This window comes from Pleurodeles waltl, chromosome 4_2, assembly GCF_031143425.1.
Source record: "Pleurodeles waltl isolate 20211129_DDA chromosome 4_2, aPleWal1.hap1.20221129, whole genome shotgun sequence".
Classification (NCBI taxonomy): Eukaryota; Metazoa; Chordata; class Amphibia; order Caudata; family Salamandridae; genus Pleurodeles; species Pleurodeles waltl.
Genome location: NC_090443.1, coordinates 961,427,541 through 961,450,668, shown reverse-complemented (window position 1 = coordinate 961,450,668; position 23,128 = coordinate 961,427,541).

Here is a 23,128-nt window from a genome sequence, read left to right as displayed (position 1 = left end):
CCCCATTTTGTATTACTCTTACTACCCTATACACTTACCTACTCCTAAACCCTAAAATCACCATTACCAACAAATACCCTTTCCCACCCTAAAACCACCCTTATCAAATATACTCTTACCCACACCTAAACTCTAAAAAAAAACCTTACCACCCTTTACCCTTACCACCCCCTAAACTCTAAAAACACCCTTACCACTTAATACCTCTACTCACCTCTAAAAACACCCATATCACCCAATACCCATACCCCACAAATTAAGCCTTAAAAATAGCCTTTCGACCCTATGCCCATACCTACCCCTAAATACTAAAAACTCCTTTACTTTACCACCCACAACCTCTGAAAACACTCTTATCAGCAAATACCCGACCCACCCCTAAACCCTAAAAATACTCTTACCACCCTATGCCCATACCCACCCCAAGTCCTAAAAACACCCTTACCACTCAATACCCTTACCCACCCCTTCTCCTAGAAGCCCAGCGGGAAACTCAGAATGACCGCCGCGGTCTTTTGACCGCGGTACGGTCTTCTGGCGGTTCCCACCAGGCCGGCGGCATCCGCCGCCGGCGGGGGTCAGAATGACCCCCTTAGTGTGAACTGAGTACCATTATATGGTGAGAGCTGGGCATGACTGTAGCATATGCCTAACATCTGCTGTTGGTGTTTGGCAGCATGGGCAGCCCAAATGGGTGGGAAGGAAATAGCAATTGAGTTGTTCAGGTGTTAGGTAGGCCCTATGCAGGACTATGAAATGTATGCTTTTGAAGTACATTCTATATATATTAGTTGTTTGGACGGTGGTTGTTCAGTGCTTGGTTGTAGAGACTTTTTGGTTGTTTAGCAGTAGTGGTTTAGGCTGTGGTTGTTTGGGACCGAGTTGTTCTGTCACATATTCGTGAGATACAGTTACATTTCCTTGCTGACTAATGTATATTACAAAAAAACACTGTACAGCATAAATGTGATTGAAACAACTTGTACATAAAGCAGCATACATCATGCCACCCATCTCTTACTTCCTATCCCTTATAAAATGTATCCAAACACCCTTCAACTCCCCCTTCCAACTATCCCGTTGCTCTTATACAGTCCACGGTAAACAATTAAAGTCAACCTTCCTGGGATATCACTACCGGTATGTGAATAGGGAGGAAACTGCAATAAATTCAAATAGTAATGTCTAGGGCAGTCCATGGGGGCATTAGGTGAGGAGGAGAGACCAACTACACCCGTAATTTTGGCGTGATGTGTAGTATTGGATCACTGTCCCTAAGGAAATCATGGCAAGTGTACATTGTTGTGGTCTTGATCATCGGTGTGTTTGAATTCTCCCTAGCCGTCTCCATCGGTGCCCTCCCTCATTTGGGAGCCGTAGGGCCATGGCGTCGTACCCAGCCCATTTTTCCATGTCGCTGTGCCTTTTCACTTAAGTGGGCCCTTTAGTATTTTTCCAATGAAGTGTTATCAGTTGTCTGGCAATTATGAGCGCTAATTCTATGAACTTAGTGGTCACTTTATGATTGGCAGGTCTGGGGAACAATCCCAAAAGACACACCAAGGGTGATGTTGGTATTTTATGGTCCATAATGTCACTCAGACTCTCCATCACCCTGCTCCAGAAGCTGCAGAGCTGGGTATAGTCCCAAAGCGTGTGCAGTAATTCTGAACCTATTTCCCCGTACCTGGGGCACTTCACAAGTATGGAGTGAAAGAATTTGTTAATTTTGCCACCGGTGTGAGGCGTGCCCTGTGTAGATAGTAAAAGTTAATCATTTTAAACTGTGCATTTTGGGAAACCCGAGGAGTAGTAGTGAGCACCTTAATCCAATCACTCTCAGTTAGCGGGCCCCTACATCTACCACCTATTTGTCTCTTAGGCCACGGAGGGGCATGTGTGTGTCTCCCTGAATAGCCTTACAGAGGTTTGTGGTGGCCTTATATTTCCCTGGTGTTGTGCAGACAGTGATACAGCTTGGATTCAGACTGAACCTCACCCCACAACCCTTGTACCACCACTGTTAAGGATCCGAACAATAAAAACTGGCCCGCAGGCTGCTCATATACAAGGTGAAATTTGTCAACGGTTTGTAATCTACCCCCTGCATAGAGGGTGCCAAGTGTTTCAATGTCACATTCCACCCGTTCTGACAGTTGCTGGCACATATCCCTCCGCTTCCACATCTAACTCACCAAACCTCACTTTACTACCATGACCTCCCAAAAAACCCTACTAAATTCGTCCTCATTTATCTCACTCTGCTACTATGATCTCCCTAACCCCTTCCACAGATTCTTCCCGCCTCCATCCGCCTTTACTCATCCCAAGCCTAAATCCTATTACCATATACTCCCAATTAACACTTCTGGATTCTTTCCTCCTCCACCCCTCCATTACTCCAGTCAATCGAACTAACAAACTCTCATATCCGTGGTCAAATTAACTCATAATAATACTAAAACTGTACTCATATTTCCCGATACTAATTCATCACTAATTCTGGTTGGGTTAAGGAGTAGCGTGCTACTCGCCGAAAAGCGCTTCGACGCCTCGTCAGGGGTAGTAAGCGCTATATAAATACAATACAATACAATACAATACATGTTGTGAAAGATGGGATTTGGGAACTGTAGCGTCTTGTCTCACTCAGCACCTTGAAGTGCCCGTCCTAAGTCAACCTCCCATTTCTCTCTCACCGATGCCAGTGAGGCCCCTGTGTGTTCCCTCAGAGCCTTGTATAGCCATGTAACATGATGATGACCCATTCCCATAAGTAGTAAAGTCTGCAATACAGAGTGGGTCTGGGGCTACTCGCTCAAAACGGACTAAAGGGTACAAAATGTGTGTCGGTCGGGGGAGAGGATATGGGAGTCTGAAACAAGATCACTGGCAGTTGATAAGGAACAGGTGAACCAAGGTGTATGGTCTACTGATGAATGGAAACCTGGGGGCGTGGTAGGCCCCACAGGGGGAATGCCGATGCATAAGGTGGAACGTGGCAGGTCAGGCAATCTACTCTCTTGAGACACCTCAGTTGTGACCTATAGAGACTGACAGATAATCACGGGCAGGATGAATCTCTGAAGCACTGAAGATGGCAGGGGCCAGACCCTGCATTTATTTCATCTAGAATGCATTCTGCGAATCTATGTGAGACCCACTGGAGCGGTGCCACCAAGTCGCAGGCCTCAAACGAGGGCACACCTAGGGCACCCTTGCCCACTGGTAACTGCATTTTGTGCAGCACAATGCGATGACTTTTAGCACCCCAGATAAGCTCTCTGAGCAATATATCCAGGTCGTGGAAAAAAAGCAATGGGGAGAACCAAGGGTAGTTTGGTGAAACAATGAAGAAGACATGGGAGGACAATCATTTGGGACAGGGCTATTTTCCCAGTTGTAGCCAAGGGGAGTACCTGCCAAAATTGTACCTGCTATTTCAGGGCTGTGAAGGCTCTCTTGAGGTTCCCCTCAAAGAGGTCGGTGAGTGAGTTGTAAAGGCACACTCCGAGGTAGCGGACGGTGTCACCCTTCCAGTCTAGTAGCATTCCCCCCAGTCGCACCTTAAGTGGGGGCAGGTTACCACTCGGAGGGAATGCACACAATGTGGCCCAGTTTACTCGAAGGCCAGCAATGCGCACAAATGATTGCAGTGTGGTATACATGGGGGTGAGTTCAGAGCGGATGTCGTGAATGTAGAGGAGAAGGTCGTCTGCATAAAAAGAAACACATGGGTCATGCCGCCTAGGGGTATTCTCCCAGCCTAACTCTTCTAGGAGAAGTCTAGTGGCAAGAGATTCCATCGCTAGTGCAACCAATGAGGAGGAGGGGAGGGCATCCCTCTCTGGTGCCCCTTCTCACGGACAATGGCAGGAGATTAGCCAACCCAGGCGAACTCTGGAGGTAGGGTCAGTGTAGGGCAGCTGTGTGTAGGCTTGGAGACGTCCGCCTGTCCCCATAGTGACTAACACCTGGAAAGGTACTTCCACTCCAGCATATCGAAAGCATTAGCTCCCCTTTCTTAACCCTATGGCCTTTGATGCTCTCTATTTTTCTTTCATTCTCTACAGCAATTGATTTCTTTTCTTAATTTGTTTCTTGATTGTCCTTCTCTTTTCATCATCCCATCCTGAGACCTTCCATCTTATTTAATATGACTTTATTTCAAGCATCTGGTAACTGCTGTTCTTTCTTATAGGTCTATGCTTGAAATAGGGAAGGGAGCTGTGAGGGAAGGCAATGCCAAAGTGAGCTAGAAGGTGACTGACTGGTGAGGGCTTTCTAAGATTGAGCAGTCAAGGGAAGTAAAGGAAAAGCAAATAATGCAAAGAGGAGAGAAGAAAAAGACTGAAGCAGGTGAGGGGATGAGACAACCGCAGGGAAGGAATACAAAGGGTGACAAAGGGTCACTGATTGGCTATGAGCTGCGCAGACTATGTTTGGCTCCTCCATCCGCAGAGAGGTTAATCTCTGGGATGAGGTCCTTTGCCGTTAGCTATCCCTACCCCTACCGTGACCCCAATGCACACCGTTATACTTATCGTTACCCTAATACTAAATAAACCTCCCCCTTGCTATTTAAATGCTTCTTACATTTTCAAATGTTTTTCATGCTCCCTTCTTTTATTCTTTTCGTTTTCTGTTTAGTTTTTCAAAATAATATTGTCCACATTTTGGATTTCTCAGTTTTTATTTTCAAATGTAGACCCAACCCAGATTAGGATTACCAGATGACTCCACATCAGTAGACCTAACCCAGATTAGGATTACCAGATGACTCCACATCAGTAGACATAACCAGATTAGGATTACCAGATGACTCCACATCAGTAGACCTAACCCAGATTAGGATTACCAGATGACTCCACATCAGTAGACATAACCCAGAGAAGGATTACCAGATGACTCCACATCAGCAGACATAACCCAGAGAAGGATTACCAGATGACTCCACATCACCAAAGACAAATCCGTCCCGGGGCAAAATCGAGTGAGGTGTTCCTCTCTCACCCTTTCCCTTCTTCCCCCTGGGTGCTACCGTGGGGCTTTCAAAGGGTTTGCTCCACATAAACTTGGCAGTGAGTGCGAGAAACTATACAAACACAGGGCCCGACTCACAAAGATCCTCTGAAACTGTGACGTAGTCTCCAATCTCTTCTCGCAGAACAAGAAGGCTTCCCTTCCAAGTAGTGCTGCATACTTGCATTCTCATCAGGGTAGGTTTTGCTCTTGTAGAGTGTTTCTACCTGTATTGTGGGTTGCTTGGCCCTTCAACAGGTTAAGCTCCCATCCATAGCAGAAAAGTGAAAGCAATCCTTTAACGCGGGGGCAGTTATTTAATAAATTCTTCGTATTAATTACACCTGCAACTTTTGTAAATGAGGGGCTTTTTCACTTTTATATATTAACTAAATAATATCTATAAATTACATGAATTTCCCTGTCTCTGATGATTTTTGCCATAAAAAACATCATGCATTGCAGGCTGCTGTAGTTTGTGAGTGGGTAATGTGACTCGTTGTACTTGTTGCCAAGCCTGACTTCCAGGGAAACTTGTTGTACTCGACTGCCGTCAATTGTAGGATCCAAATCTGGTGCCACCCTGTGACACAATACCGGTCCTAAAGATTGTGTAAGGGGCTTGCCCAAGGAACTAACAGACAAAGATGAATTATGTTAATTACATGACATACGATTCCCAATATCATGTTAAACCGTAGCAAACACTGAAAACAACTTTTTGGCTCTGTTCATTTTAGTCGGGCTCTTTTCCATTATTTTATTAAATTATATTTTCGGTCTTTAAATCATTTTTAAGTTTTTTTTTTAAATATGACCCCCTTTCATTTGTCCCAATGCCTCGTTGTTGACAAATTTCCACATAAGTTCATCCATTTGATCTTTAAATTATTCAAATTTCAGTGTATCACGACAAAGGAAGTTTTCAAAAATCAAGCTTTTGGATAATGAGAGGGCAACGGGGGGTATTATGCTCAGCCCCCACCTATTTCTGGGCACCTTGCTCTTGTGAAATTAATCTACTGATTTTAAAACAAATCTGTATGTCTGTTACTGACGAGGTAACAAACAACTCCCATGTCAAGGGATGGCACCAGCTGCTGGGTAACAGGTAGGATACATGTTATGCTTAGAAGTAAGTTCTCCTGCCACTTGCCATAAAAAACACAAGAAGTGCCAAGGCAATCCTGGGGCAGTATGGGCGAGTTACTGGATGTTCAACATGCCTCTTGCCTCCTCCAGCGCGCGCCAGAATTTGGTAAACACCAGGGGTACCCTAATCACTCTCATGGGTTTCGACTAGGGTTGTGTGAAATTGTGAAGCCAGAGCTCTTGAAAAGTTTCTAGCTAGACTTGTTTAAAATACAAAGTTGAGGGTCAGTGTTAGTAGGAAACTGGTGCTGTTGTAAGCAATAGCTACACAGCAACAGTCCCCCAAGCCCCTCTTCGCCACACAAAGGCAACGCCAAGTCTTTCCTTACTGCACTGCGCGTGCACACATCCCACCCCAATCCCATCATACTGTACTGGCTGCCTACACCATTACTTACAAGTGCTACCAGGAAGGTCCAGCCTTCAACATCTGCATATCCTGCTTAAGGATGTCTTACCCAGGGGCATCCTTGAGTAGAAAATGGTCGTTCGAGGCATAAGTAACCATACGCCACGAAGTCAGAAAAATTGGAAAACTTGGACTACTGCCCTTAAGACGGAAGTTTCTGCTTTTTTACCCTAGCCGCTGATCCTTTTTAATAAAATTCTCAGATTTGAGTTTCAACATCAACTATGTTGTTGAGGTAAACATTTTGTTACCCATGTTGTTTCCTTGGCTCACACGGTTGTAATTTGCATAAGGAATGCTAGTGCACTGAGCAGTGTAAGTAAGAATGTCCAAATATCTGTCAGTAGATCTTCCTTTCATGGAGACTTTAAGAGAGTACACAGGCGGTTGTGCAACAGGCAATTAAATCAATCCCAAATAAATACCATTCTTTCCTCATTCAATCACACCCACATTGTTTCCTAACCTTGCTTGCACTGGAAGAAGGTTAGCCATGACAGCTGAGTTACAGAACCTTACAAATCTTTCATTTTATGGTATTGTTCCCAGATCCTGAAAGCTATAATTAGAGATTTATTGCATATCTAATTTCGAGATGTTAGCTCAGTTGTCAAGGACAGGAGATGAAAGAAGCTCAACAGTTTCTCTTGCATTTGGCACCTGTGCTGCAAAAACATGGAGGTGGAAAAATAAATATTGTGCTCCGGAATCTCGAAAATTGGTGTCAGAGCAAATTGGAAGATGACAGGGGCGTTTTCACATTACACCAGACACCTTTTGTGGTGAAAAGTTGAGCATTTCTGTACCATCTTAATGGTAATAATGTACACAAAAAGGGTTTACTAAGTTTTTCGCAAGTGCATCTTCAAAATTCATCCTGAGCCCAATCACTAAACTATTTTTTCTGTGAGTAAATGTGACTTGGTCCTGAATTCCCTGCAGTAAGCTAGTAATAAGCAAGAGTAAGTCATACCCGCTCACAGAAATATATTTGTAAATCAGGTCTTAAGAATCTCCAAGGGAGTAGCTCTAGATTTTTTGAGTGAAATTCCTCGGGTCGTTTCTCAAAAGATCAATTACCGAGCAACATAGAAGGCGCCTGTAGCATATTTGAGATGCTCAATGCTTTTCCTAGATTCACCTATAAAGCAAGTGTTTATGAATTCAATTTTCACATGACCATCTCAAACGTTTTCCAAACATCATCAGGCTTGCCGCAGTACGAATCGCTGCGAATAAAGTACTCAATGGCTGGTGTAAATCTGAGGACTTTGGGGATCTTCGAATGTAATCCAGAGAAATCCCCGGCAAAAGATGCCCTAAGTCAATATGGTCAAAGACATGGTATAAACGTAAGTTTCCCGTGGAATTAAATATGCTACATCTTTTGGAACTGTTCAGTTCATCCACCATGGTTATCATTTCATCTCAGCATTCAACACAGTTTGTGCACAATTGAACTTTCATTTGAGCATTCTTTGGAGGCCTGGAGTCATTACAGATGCACTGCTGTTTAAATTTGTAGAAATGGTGCCAACTATTGGCAATTCTAGAAATGCCATACTCAACATTCTTCTCCTAGAGTTGTTAAGCCTGCTTTTAGTATAGCCATTCTAGTTACAGTAGGCTGAGGTTAATTCTAGTTGAATCAGTGTAAATCTATTGTATGGAAGGTCTCATAGTTTCTGCTTATTCAGCAGTGTTTCATCAGTTGATAGCATAAGAAAAATCATTCACCTCTCAATAGGAATGTATAAAAATGTAAAATTTCACCATACAATGACAGACGATTCTCCCTTCACCCTAACCTCCTCATACTGTATTTTTTCAAGCACCTCTGATGCCCTCTATCAATCTCTGACTCTTCTCTTTTTGCCTTAAGGTCCTTTTTAGGGGTGGGTGGAATGTTTCATTCTACCCGCGAAAATAGGTGGAATTTGGCGACTCTGCATTACTGTAGCAATGCAGAGTTCCAGCCAAATTCCGCCAATCACCGTGTGATTGCGGACTTTTCTCCCACGAGGCTCCAGAAATGCGAGTGAGATTTAGCTTCCCCTAGCACCATTTTCTAACACCAACAGTCACTGTCAGTAGGCTGCTGCTGAAGTAGATTTGCTGCCACTCGAGGAGGTTTTCTACTCGAGTGGCAGCAAAATCAAGTTGAATGGCTGCTGGCTCTTGGGAACCGCATAGTGCCATTCATGCTAATTTTTAAGCACTGCTCTTTCTACTGCCACTAAATTGCAGCGCGAGCAGTGCAACATGCATATTTACTGCCTGTTGGCGGAACTCCACGGAATCTTGTGGAATTTTTATTTAATTGCACAGAATTCTGCAGGCTGAAACTTGGTGAGTTCCGTCAACCACTAGTCCACAAACATATGTCTCCCCCAAAATTCTATGATATTTTTCATACAGTCTTATTTTCTTTCATGTAAACTTCTGTCGTAGGTGGACTCTTGCTTCTAAGAGAGACTGCTGGTCTAGGGATGACAGCACTTTTGTTTGTAGGCGACTAGGCCAATCCTACAACAAGTCGCAACTGTCGGCCCAGCCCTCCCAACTCACAAGCAGCATATCACCATATACCCCAACAGTAAAAGGTGATTTCTGGCAGCCTTTACGCATTGGCTCTAGAGTGCGACATTTCAGGGGAGTCATGGTGGAACGGAGAGTACCCTTTTCTCATGTTAGTACTAAGTCTCAGTCACACACAGGCAATAAAGGAGATGCAGGAGAGTTTTTAACAGGTTTATGAAAAAGACTGCAATCTACTGTAAAATGCATGAGCTGCAATGATTAGGATAATGAACAATGCAAGGAGCAGAATGGTAGCGATGAGTTGTGAATACAAAGACCCCCACCATATTGCAATAAACATGAAATATAAAATATTCCTAAAACCCTGGGATGGAGAACCTAATCTCTAACCTAAAGAGTGCTAGTTGCGATAAACCTAATCTGCCAGTACCAGTAGAAGCTCCCCCAACCCTTGTTACCTTGGAATGAGGTCTCTAGGTCAGACTCTGTGTGACACGAAGGCTGGGTCTGCATCAAGGTGATGTGCAGCATAGATGGCATTGATTGTATCTGGTGGGAATCCCTCTGATAGCCTTGTCTGTGTGAGATGTATTTATGCAGATCTTGTAGGAGCCCTGACGCAGGTATGTCCCAAACAATAGATAAGGGGCAGCCTTGTGGTGGCAATTATATAAACAATTCCCTCCAAAAGTACATTATGTTCCTGACACATGTAAGTGGAAGGGGACATGATGTGACTACCTACCTACATTACTTGACTTTGACGCTGATAGTTATGCCTTCACAGAGTGCCACTGATAACGTGAAATCAAAACATCTCTCCAATTATAAACATGACAGCCATCTTAACAAAATAATGAAATATATAGGCTAAAACAGAGCAAAATAATTAGGATTAAAGTCACTAGGTGATGGGGGAACAGGCCTATAAGCCAGAAGGCTAAGTTAAACTTCTGAGACCCACTAAAACTAAACAGGATCCACTACACTGTTTCCTTTTTTTTCTCTGTTCCACTACCATCTTCCATTCTGTTATTTGTGCTTGACCTTTGTCGCCCTTTTCATTTAGCTACGTTTTTTCCCTATTTTGCTGTGACAAAAATTCCTTCTCAGTATGATATCTATGTCCCTGACTATGCCCCTTATCCTTGGCCTGCCCTGGCCACCTCTCATTGCAGTCACCATGTGAAATCAACCATAAGGTAAATTCCTCAGTGTATTCGCAGGATAGCTGTAAAGCATTGATGTAATTAAATGCCCTCTCTTGTAGTCTCATACCAGAATTAAAGTAGATGTACTTAAAAGTTTTTTCTGATTGATGAAATAAAAAATCAGCAGTATCTAGTACCCATAATCAGTGCATTAGACATATTAAAGATAACTTATTTTATCGACTATAAAATCTCACAGTTTTTCCTAAGTTTTAAGTGCTGTAATGACCAATTTATACGACTGACCACTTTAACAGTGCTTAATTTTTTAAGCTTAGGATAGGGGGTTGTCCTTGTTGGGAGTCACACTTCTGACTTGCAGATCACTGCTTTTGTCAGCGGTAATCATTTAATTCAATGCAGTGGCGTAGCGTGGGGGGTGCAGGGGGGGCTGGCCGCACCGGGCGCAACATCTTGGAAGAGACTAAATCCACGGGTTAGGGGGCGCAAATTACTTGCCTTGCCCCGGGTTAGGGGGCGCAAATTACTTGCCTTGCCCCGGGTGCTGACAACCCACGCTACGCCACTGATTCAATGATCCATGTTCTTGACATAGCTTTATTTGTGCAGTAGACAAGCTTGACAACACACACTGTTTAAGTAGTCAAACAGTAGAGCTGATGTCAGTAGTTAAGGGTGATAACATGTAGAGCATCTAGCAATGGTCCATGTTCTTAAGACATGATGAGTGCTGGACGAGGGTTGCAGGAGTATTCTTATACTGTGCAAAAAGGCAATCCCTCTTTATTGAGTTCACATACAGTAATGCTAGTGATCTTATTTGTGATAGTAGGTGTGCAGCTGTTTTTGTTCAAAGAGGATAGATAGGGACTTATTTCTTTACATGTATGTGAAATCAGATACAAATTATCCTCCTAGAATTAATTGTAGTTTTTTCTGTAGCAGGTTCAGGTTATTAGTAGTATGTTGCTTTCAGTAGTTTTGTTTATCATCGTTCTTATATGTGCTGTCCTTTCATCCAAGTCTGACATTTTTCCACTGAACATTGAATTCCTGCAGCTCCAAAGATATATTTGACACATTTCTGCACATCAGAAACATGTCCCGCTATTGAAATTAATCCAGATTTGTGCTCACTGTGAACATTCACCTGAATCCTGTCTTCAGGCGCTTGGTACTCTTCTGAATTCTATCACTGCCTTCACCATTTTTCTTGGCACATATTTCCAAAATGCCTACAGTTGTATTATGCACCAGACTCACTAGTCTTGACCTTCCCACCATTCTTTACGCTGTGACTACCCCACAACTCTGCTGGGTGTTGTCTCCAGGCAATGCTGCTCACTATGGGTTTGCACAAGTTTCTCTGCATTTGAAATGAAGTCACCATCGCTTCTTTAACTTCAGTAAGGGTCCTACAATGCCCACCATTACATTCGCAGCTGTATGCAGCATAAACTTTATTCACTTTTGCTCACCACTACAAAAATTTGATTGATTTGAACGTTTACAGAGTGCTCTTCCCCAAGGTCTTCCAGAGCTTGACCCACATCACAAAAACATATAAGACAACTGACAACCATCAAATCATAGCCCCAGCTGGTGCATTTCCAACCACTTGACCTAGAATTATTTTGGCAACAATACAAGGGTCAGATTTAGCGTCAGTCATCGAGAGGATAACGCTGTTCTACCACAAAACCAAAGTTTTAATATCAGACTGCAATAAGATCAGTTTCATATTATAGATTTCCAACAGATCCTCACTGTAAATAGATGTGGAGTTGACAATACTAAATCTATACTTCCATGTATTGTATAATCAATCAATATTTCTATAGCGTGGCCAATTACCCATGGGTCTCAAGGTGCTGTTTGCGGGCGTGCTGCTCAATCGAAAAGCTAGGTCTTGAGGTCCTTCCTGAACTGCTTCAGTGATGCGGTCTGTCTGAGTATGAGAGGTAGCGTGTTCCATGTCCGGACTGCAAGGTAGGAGAAGGATCTTACTCCTGCTGTGCTTTTTTGGATCTTGGGAATGGCTGCGAGCTGGGAAAAAAACGGAGTTGTCTGTGGGGTACATAGAAGGTGACACGTTGGTTGAGGTAGGCCGGTCCTATGTTATGTAGTGCCTTGTAGGTGTGAATCAGAAGTTTTTATGTGTTGCGCTTGTTGACTGGGAGCCAGTGTAGGTCTCTGAGGTGGGAGGAGATGTGGGTGTGTCGGGAGATGTCCAGGATGAGCCTGGCTGCTGCATTCTGGATTCTTTGTAGTTTTAATTGCAGTTTCTTGGTGATGCTGGCATAGAGTGCGTTGATGTACTCCAGTTTGCTACTGACGAGTGCGTGGGTGACTGACCTCCTCGTGTCGGTGGTGATCCACTTGAAAATCTTTCGAAGGAGTCAGAGGGTGTAGAAGCATGATGACAAGATGGCGTTGACTTGGTGGGTCATGGACAGAGAGGAGTCCAGGATGATGCCCAGATTGCGTGCGTGGTTAGCGGGGGCGTAAGCCACCACAAGTCATTCCAGGCGGAGTGGGTGGAGCCGATTACGAGGATCTCCGTCTATTCGGAGTTGAGTTTGAGGCAGCTAGCTTCCATCCAGGCGGCGACTGCTCTCATTCTATTGTGGAAATTACTCTTGGACTTTACAGGGTCATCATACGGGGAGAGGATCAGTTGGGTATCATCGGCGTAGGAGACTATGTTGAGCCTGTGTTGTTAATGATCTTGGCAAGCAGGACCATGTAGATGTTGAAAAGTGGCAGGCTGAGTGATGATTTTTGGGGCACTCCGCAGCATGTTTCTTTGGGTTCTGATGTGAACAGCAGTAGTCTGACACTTTGTGTTGTTCCGGTGAGGAAGGATCTGATCCATTCCAGTTCTTCATTCTGGATGCCCGCTTCCTGGAGTCTGGTGCAGAGGGTGGAGTGGGAGACGGTGTCGAATGCTGCGGAGAGGTCGAGGAGGATGAGTGCAGCCGTGTCTTAGTGGTCTGGTATGGCGCTTATGTTGTCAGTGGCTGCTAGAAGTGCTGTTTCGATGCTGTGGTTGCTCCTGAATCTGGATTGGGATGGGTCTAGGATTTGGTGTGTCTCGAGGAATTCAGTGAATTGCTGGTTGACGGCCTTTTCCGTAACTTTGGCTGGGAAAGGGAGCAGAGAGATGGGTCTGTAGTTTTTCAGCTCCCTTGGGTCGGTGGTGGGTTTCTTGAGTAGTGGGTTGATCTTGGCATGCTTCCAGTCTGATGGGAAGGTGACGGTCTCGAAGGATCAGTTGATAGTCTGGCAGAGCTCAGGTGCTATGGTGGCACTGGCCAGGTTGAAGATGTGATGAGGGCACGGATCCGAGGGTGCTTCCGAGTGGATGGAGTTCATGAGTCTTTGGGTATCCTCTGTGGTGATGGGGTTCCAGGAGTTCAAGATCTGGTGTGTTGTGGGATCCGTGGTGGTATTTGTGGGCAGTGCATGTGGGTTTAGGTTCTTGAAGCCTTGGTATATGTCCTGGATTTTCCAGTGGAAGAAGGTGGCGAGATCATCGTAGAGGTCTTGGGAGGGAGGGATGGTTGAGGTGTCTGTCCCAGGATTCATGACTCTTAGAGCTCCTTGCTGTTGTGAGCGCTGGTGCTGAGACGTTCTTGAATGGCAGCTTTTTTGGCAGCTCTGATGTTCTGGTGGTGCGTGGTGACTCCGTTCTTGTAGGCTATGTGTTTGGTTGATTTGCTGCTCCTACATTTCCGTTCCTATCATCTGCAGGAGCGTTTGGACTCTTGTAGGTATGTTGTGAACCATTTAGGTGTTTTGCTTTGTCAGTTTCCTGCAGGTTTCCTGAGGCGGGCTACGCTGTTCGCACATTCCAATATCCAGCAGGGTAGATTACGTGCAGATTCATTACCGTTCACAGCGTCAGGTGGGGGGGGGTGACTGTGAGCATTGGTGAGTTGCACTTCTGTGACTTTGCCCCAGCGTCTGCCAGGGGGCTGGAGGCATAGTGGCGTGCAGTGTTCCTCGGGTTGCCTAGGTGGCAGGCTGAGGATCTTCCCGGGCTGAGGGTGCCTAGTGTGTTGGAGTTGAACCGGCGGATGGAGCGAGGACCAGGGTCCATATGACTGTGCGGTCCGGGTGTAGAAGGGCGCAGAAGGGCTTGGCTTTGGCGCGCCAGTGGTGTGACCACGCAGCAGCCACCCTTAAGAAGGGGAGGGAGGTGGAAGGGTCTGGAAAACTGGGAGGTGGCAGGATGGGAAAAGCGTTTCGTGAGCAGGGCCCTAGGGGCAGTAACTGCAGGGAGGGGAGTGCGGGAAGGGGAGAGGCACACAAAGCGAAAAGCAAACAGAAGAAGATGGCCACAAGGCCACCAGGGACGAGGCGCCGGCGGTTGCCTGTGGGTGGAGGCGGGCCTTGATCTCTGAGCCGGCAGACTCTTGAGAGACTTAGTCGAAGCAGCAGCAGGTGGAGCTACGAGGGAGGGAGCGGCAAACGCTGACCAGAAAGGTATTGGCATTGTGACATACAACCCTTCCCTATGGCTTTAGGATGCTGTAGGGACCAGAGCTAGTTTCTGCCACCTAAGCACTCACATGTTTTTCATTTTTTCCATCAGACGTGACAGACCATTCCAATCCTAATCTTTAAAGTTTTCAAGCACCTATAATACTTACATTGTAGATAAACAATGGGATCCGTCTGGAGATGCTGGTCTTCCTGCAACAATTTAAAGAGATTCCTGAGGAACTTGTCATGTGATAACAATATATGGAAGGACGAGCTATTGTATATACTAGACTATGGTGGTCATTCCAACCCTGGCGGTCCATGACCGCCGGGTTGGAGGACCGCGGGAGCACCGCCGACAGGCCGGCGGTGCTCCAATGGGCATTCCGACCGCGGCGGTAAAGCCGCGGTCGGACCGGCAACACTGGCGGTCACCCGCCAGTGTACCGCCGCCCATTGGAATCCTCCAAGGCGGCGCAGCTAGCTGCGCCGCCAAGGGGATTCCGACCCCCCCTACCGCCATCCAGTTCCTGGCGGTCCGCCCGCCGGGAACCGGATGGCGGTAGGGGGGGTCGCGGGGCCCCTGGGGGCCCCTGCAGTGCCCATGCCACTGGCATGGGCACTGCAGGGGCCCCCGTAAGAGGGCCCCTAAATGTATTTCACTGTCTGCTGCGCAGACAGTGAAATACGCGACGGGTGCAACTGCACCCGTCGCACAGCTTTCACTCCGCCGGCTCGATTCCGAGCCGGCTTCATCGTGGAAGCCTCTTTCCCGCTGGGCTGGCGGGCGGCCTGAAGGCGGCCGCCCGCCAGCCCAGCGGGAATGTCAGAATTACCGCCGCGGTCTTTCGACCGCGGAACGGTAACCTGACGGCGGGACTTTGGCGGGCGGCCTCCGCCGCCCGCCAAGGTCAGAATGAGGGCCTATGTTTGCTGCTACTATAACTAGCAACTGTTATTGAAAACACCAAACAGTTAGAAATATTTTCAATGACAAGGGTAGCATTCAATGTGGGACTGCAAACTGGTGTCTGTCTGCAGGAAGAACATGCTCAGAAAATGTCAGAGGAAGGTAGTGTCTCAGTAGCTAATCAAATAGATAATTTACATTTATGAAAAGCCTGGCTTGTGTGATTAAAATGTAACTCAAAGAGAAATAAAGGTTACTAATCAAATCTTACATCTCAAATTCATCATCTGTGCCAACAAGGTACCGGCTTCTGTTTGGCAAGATTGTCCGTCAAAAGTTGTGGAAGATATGGAGATGCACAGGTAGAGACTGCATAGTGGTCTTGGTAGGAGTTGGGTGTGCAACAAGCTTTGCTATTATATTCTGTATCCTATGAGGGAACCCAAGATGCTTTATACTCAACCCCTTGGAAAAATGGCTCCCTAGCTGCCTTAAAGTTAGAATGTTCAGTATTGGCTGTGCTCACAATATTTGAGTACTCTACAAATACAAGGTATTCGCACTCCTTCCTGAACCATACATGTTGTGTGTGCTTGGTTGAGTAATTCGCCATAGAGCACAGAATCTCCAAAAGCTCTTGCAGGTAAAGGAATCCTTTGCCCCTTTTTTCTCAGGTAGATGTGTTTACCACAAGACAAATACAACTTAGCCAGGAGATAGATACATCAAAGATGGTGGGGTGTGCAGTCAGTCCTAGATGTAGCTTTTCATCCTTGACTGTAAGTGTTGTAAGGAAATAGTAATCGAAGGTCATAATGCTTAGGGATTGACTGGTGTCTACCTTCAAACTACACTGCTAGAGATCCATGACCAAGAGGATTTGAGCCTCTAAATTAATCAGTGTACAGGAACTGCAGCACAGGCAGCCAAGAATTCTAGGCAGCACAAGGACCTTCTGTCATGCTCTGACACTTGCTGATCAAAGACCATTCAGCCACCCTCCAGCAAACCTAAATCAATGTCTATCAGCTTCAATAACCCTCACTCTCTTTCTTGACTACTATTACAATAAGGGTCATGTACATGTGTATTTCACAACTCATATGTTACATCACAAATTCAGGTTTCAATAGCATAAAGCTACTGGCTTGCTCACTACATAAGGATACTGTGAGACATATGGAAGTCCTACTTAGAAATAGACAGTCTTCTTATTGTACATGCACATGACTGTTTTTAGATGTCACCTACCTGACAGCCCAAGCGAAAGACCTTTTGTGAACTTAAAGCCGGCCAACTGCTTCCTCATTAGTTACTATTGGTTGGCCCCGTTGTCACTCTTATTTGTTTGCTTCTTGTTTGATGGCTTCTATGTCCCCTTTTGTCCATCTTGTGTTTGTCCCTTCCATGGAGCATCGACTCTTTACCATCATTTCACTTCGCTGACTTGTATAATTTCACTGTTCACTTTTAGGTAATTCCCTTTCTTCTTTTTGGTTGTGCAGTCCATGAGAGAGCATATGTTATCCAGCTGTCTCCCTCATGTTCTCCCCTGCGCTCTGTGTTGCTCTCTCCATCATGTGTTCCCCTTATCCCGAAAACTATCCTGGCCCCTGTGCTTCAAGTTGTGCTCTCCCTTTGGCGATCTCCACTGCCCCTGTTCTTTGGTGCTCTCTTCCTCCTTTGCTTTCCTGCCTGCAAACTCCCCTGCCCCGTGGCCAATGTGGCTCTCTCCCTCTTATGCGTCCTTTTATCCCTACTCCATGTTGCTCGTTCCTTCTTGTACTTCTCCACCCACAAAACAATTCAGTTACCTCCGGTGCTTCCTCCTCCTACAAACCACCTACAGGCAGCACGTTGATCTCTCCATCAAGTGCTTCCCTCCACCCCTGCTCTCCCCATCTTGTGCTTCACTATCAGCAAAATGCCACGCACTCTGTGTTGCTCTCTGCCTCATGTGCTCTCCCTCCCTGCAAACCTGCAGTCCCCACCTGCGCCATGTGACTCTTTCTCTCATGTCCTTCTCCTCCTCGGGAAACACCCACCACTCTCCTTGGCTGCACCCTCCATTGCGTGCTACCCCTATTGGAACCCCCCCACCCCATCTTGATCTCTCTTTTGTGTGCTTTCACCCATGCAAAACCCCACCCCTCAAACAACATGGCAAGGCTAATAAGTAAAAAAGGGAGGACCTATTGGTTTTGACAATGCTTGTTGTAGCCTGTTTCCAGCATATCATATTGATTGTACACGCTTATCTAGGGGGAGTTCATGACTTTTATGTGGGCAGTACATTGTGACAGGAACGCCGTGTATCCAACTACTGCTCTTTCTCAAGGATTTAATGCGGTGTAAAAATGTTTCTCCTCCCCCCATGACATTTGACAACTGCCCTGAATGGGCTTCATAGAACTTTGTTTCATCTCCAGGTGAAACTGCTGTGGGACCTACAGCATCAGGTCAGATAATTTCCATTCTGGAGGTTCGTGATTTCTAGAAGCGCTCAGGGTCTACCTTATAGCTCCCTGACGACCTTTCCACTCCACCCTGAGAGGTACAGTAACTATTAGGGAGGCGTGGAAGAATTACCACACCAAAATTCAAGAACCTCATAATGAGGCCCCAAGGGAAAAAGAGGATGTGGGAGGGGGCTTTAAATGATGTATTTCGTATTTCTAAAGAGTAAAAAATGTTGAAACAGTCACCTGTCAGCAGATCATGAAAATCCAAAGAAGAATCAAAGGTGGATAGGATGGGGGATTAGGTATCCCAAATTTGCCAGGACCGTTCCTGTTTTTACCACAAGTTGTTGCAAATCATAGTAAATTACTGGCTAAAAATGAAAGTTTTCAGTTTGTTTCCGAAAGAAAGATGTGAGGAGGTCAGGTGAGGCTCAAGAGGTAAAGAGTTCCAGGTGGATGAGGTTAGGATGGAAAAGGTCGGTCCACCTAGTCTGACTCTCTGAGCGTGCAGAAGATGCCACAGGAACTACATGAGAAGAGAGAATGGGGAGCAATACACTTAGGCTGACTGGAAGGCTGTTGGGTGCTTTCTGTTAAAGGAGTTGCTGTCTTTGAAGGACACATAGGAGAGACAGTGGCTGATGATGAATAGGAATCACTGAGGTTTACCTCCAACAGCTGTTAAAGCTCGGCATCTGCCCTCAAAAGATAGAACAGGGAGGATCCTTTGTAGCTTATGCAGTTGAAAGATACAGGAGGCGATGAATCCTGAGGCGTGCCGGTCACTTGGGGCTCTATTGTACTTAAAGAGCACTGTTGCTGTTTGACCTTTTAACTAGGTGCACCAGGTACAAACAGGAACCATGCATCCCCGGGGCACTTTAGTAATACCTTGGAGGTCAGAGTACATTTTCAGTCATAGACATGCCGGTTTGGGAGGCAGTGGGGCATGTGCCCAGTTCCCTCTGCCAGGGAGAGCCGTGCCACAAGGTTGCATTCCCGCCAACACTGCAGTCTTCTCAGCTTTGATGATCAGCCACAGCGTCCACACCCACATCCTGCCGTACAGCATTTGTTGATGGAGTCTGGTATCACCTAAACTACAATCTGTCAATCCAAATAGAAGAGTGCGTCAGCATACATATACGATGGAGCCCAATGGAACATATGAAGTTGCCTCTAGTGATGTAAAAATGCAGAAAGTGCCGATCGCTGTGACACTTTGCAAGATATTGTGGAGTTGGAGGAGGCGTAATGCAACTCTGAGTGTGAATATAACCAAAGGGCATAAATCACTTAAGCATGGTTCCCCAAAACTTCGGCCTGTCCAGCAGGAAGCATGGTTAATAGTGTCAAATGCCACTTAAGGATCTAGTAGTATCAGAACATTGGCACTGATGGAGTAAGCTGCCAGATGGGAACCATCAACTGACACCGTCTGGCTACTGCTGTCAGGATAACAGCTTGTTCAGGCACCACCAAGAGCATCCCTGGTTTCGATGAGGGAGCAAAGCTGTCTACCAAAATCAAGTTCAAGAAATTCAGATGCCACAGAGAGGAGTGATGGGTTATTCCAAGGAGCGGCTTGGTTCAGACCTGCTTTTTAAAAAAGTGGAACAGGCAGAACCTTTACAAGGGGAGTGGGATTGAGCCCTGAAGTTAAAGGCAATTTGAAGAAAGAGATTATCTATTGCTATATTGGGTGAGGAAGTAGTATGTTTACAACCAAATTTACCTTTGTGAATAGGGCTGAATGTACATGTTAGTACTGTGAGGTGCTCCAGGTCAACAATCAGATTCCCTTCAGAACAAGGAGGAGCTAACCCATGGCTTAACAGGTTCACTAAAATCAAATGAATTCTCTTCTTTTACACTGTTCTTTGAAGAATTTTATATACCGCCAACTAGCCTCGACCTCTTTTTAATTTGCGCAGTCAGTCATAGGCCCTCATTACAACCCTGGCGGTCAGTGTTAAAGCGGCGGTAATACCGCCAACAGGCCGGCGGTAAAAAAAATGGAATCACGACCACGGCGGAAACCGCCAACACAGACAGCCACTTTAACACTCCTACCGCCACAGCTGTAGCAACAAACACTGTGGCGGTAACCACCAACAGCCAGACGGAAGACAATGTACCGCCCACCCCATTACAACACTGACATCCGCCAGCTTTTCCGGGGCGGCACCAACCCCATCAAAAGCACGGCGGAAACAGTACTTGGAAGGGAAACCACTCACCTCTGGACACTCAAGGATGAACCACAACGCCATGGAGCCTGAGCTACACGTCCTGCCCATGCTGGTGTATCTTCTCATATATCAGGAGTACCAACGGCGGCGACGACGACCACGGTGAGTACAGCACCTAGTAGACAGGGAGGGGGGGAGGAAAAAGAGAGTGACACACACATGCAACACACAACATGCCCATCCCCACCCTCACCCCCAACACCATACACACAAACACATGCAACAACATTACATATACACCCTGTAACCCTCTGGATAGCGCAAGGACAAAAGGAATGGAGTAAAATAAGTGATATATTAGAAATACTCAGAAATCCGTTAATATCTCAAAAAATGAATTTACAAAATATACAATATGTACAAAAGGCGGGACAATGTCCACCCAAAATGTCCGTGGCCCACTGGGCCAAAACACATAGGCCAAGCCCACACTTGACTCCTGCCTCAATACGCAGAGAACACTGCAGGGGCATCAGGTCGAAAACACACAGGCACCTGAGACGGGGGGGGCACCTCAGCCAGAAGATGGGAGAACGCCACTGCTTCTGGAGGGGGGCTACATGCCCACAGCGATGTCCTGGGGAGTGCAAAGCCACAGTCTCTCAAGTGGGTGGTCTGCCCACTGCTTGGTCCTGGGGAGTGCAAAACCACAGTCTCTCAAGTGGGTGGTCTGCCCACTGCTTGCTCCTGGGGAGTGCAAGGCCACAGTCTATCAAGTGGGTGACTTCTCCACTGGTTCTGGAGGGGGCTTGGTGCCCAGTCTGCTTTATCCTGCCAAGGATAGCGTGAGTGGATGCCTTTCTCCACTGCTTCTGGAGGGGCCTTTGTGTCCTGTCTGCATCATCCTGCCAAGGATAGGGTGAGTGGATGTCTTTCTCGACTGGTTCTGAAGGGGGCTTTGTGCCCAGTGATGCAGCACTTGGGGGGTGCCAGGTCACAGTCCCTCGCCTGGGTGTCAGAGCCACGAGATTTGCAGTGGTCAGGATGCATGATAGTCCATGGAGGCAGGGCTACAGTCAACCCGCCGGCGGCTATGGCCGCACAGTGGTGGTAGTACCGGTGGTGGTGGGGGTGCTGCCAGTGGTGGGGAGAGGCTCCAGCCCTTCTCCTGCAGCCTCGGACAGCTGCCCACTGGGGCTGCTGCTGCTGGCAGTGGTGCTACTGTCAGCAGTGCAGGTGGTGGTGCAGGTGGTGGTGCTTGTGGTGGTGCTTGTGGCGATGCAGGTGGCGGTGCTCGCCCCGGTGCAGGTGCCGGTGCTGCCAGTGGTGGGGGGAGGCTCCAGCCCTTCTCCTACAGCCTCGGACAGCTGCCCACTGGGGATGCTGCTGCTGGCAGTGGTGCTACTGTCAGCGGTGCAGGTGGCAGTGTTTGTGGCGGTGCAGGTGTCTGTGCTGGCCGCGGTGCAGGTGGCGGTGCTGGCGGTTGTGCTGGTAGCCACCAGGCCTTCACCTGCAGTCTCGAACAGCTGAAGTGCCTTGGCTGGTGTTTTGTGCCCCTTCCTGCCCTTGGCAAATGGTGGTGTCACCTTGGGTCTGGCAGCTGGAGTCATTGAGTTGGCCTTGCTGGGTGGTTGTGGCTCCTTCCCCTTGCTGGATGCTGGCCCCCTCTTCACCTTGGCAGGTGGCAGAATGTTATTTACCTTGGCAGGGGTTGGTGGCACACTGGCTGGGCTGATGGGTGCCCCCTTTGAGCCTCTGACAGCTGCAGGAACCACAGCGGACGTGGACTTGGTGGCTGAGGTGCTGGGCTGGGTTTTGGCCACCCTGGCCCGATGGGGGGGATGTGGTGGGGGGGGAGGTGTAGGGTACAGGTCAATTTTGGCTAGGATAAGCTTCTTAGGGACATTGGGGCGGGAAGAGGGTGAAGGGTGGGGAGTGGAGGAAGAGGGAGTGCTTGTAGGTGTCAGTCGGCTGTGTTTGGGTGCAGGTGCATGAGCTGGATGCTGTTGTGAGGTGGATGGCTGTTGGGTGGGTGTGTGCTTGCGTTTGTGTACTTTGGGAGGAGGGGTCACAGACACAGTAGGAGAGGACACAGGGGACGTGTGCATAGATGTGGGGGTGGTGACTGCCAGTGAGGGGTGTGTAGTGATGGGGGTGCTGGTGATGGAGGTAGTGGATGAGGATTTAGTGCATGCAGGTGTGAGTGGAGACACTACTGGGAGGGAGGCGGACGAGGAGGAGGAGGGGGACACAGTGGAGGCAGTGGATGTTGGTGTGTCTGCATGGGGATGGTGCTTGTGTGAGTGCCTGTGAGATGAAGTGTGGTGCTTGTGTTTGCCTGAGCCACTTTTGTGTGTTGATTTGGGTGAATGCTGGTCTGAAGGTGTGCTTGGGATAGGCTGGGGCTGAGGGGATCGGAACTGGGTAGAGGAAGTTGGAGAGGTGAGGCTAGAGACAGGGACAATTGCTGCCATCAGTGCGGAGGCCATAGCCTGAAATGCTCTCTGTTTGGCCGCCACGCCAGAGTGAATGCCCTCCAGGTATGCATTTGTTTGTTGCAAATGCCCCTCGACACCCTGGATGGCATTCAGAATGGTTGACTGCCCAACAGAGATGGATCTCAGGAGGTCAATAGCCTCCTCACTGAGGGCAGCAGGGCTGACTGGGGCAGGGCCTGAGGTGCCTGGGGCGAAGGAGATGCCCACCCTCCTGGGTAAGCGGGCACGGGAGACATGCTGAGGGGCTGCTGGGAGGGCAGTGCTGGTAGGGGTGGTGGCAGC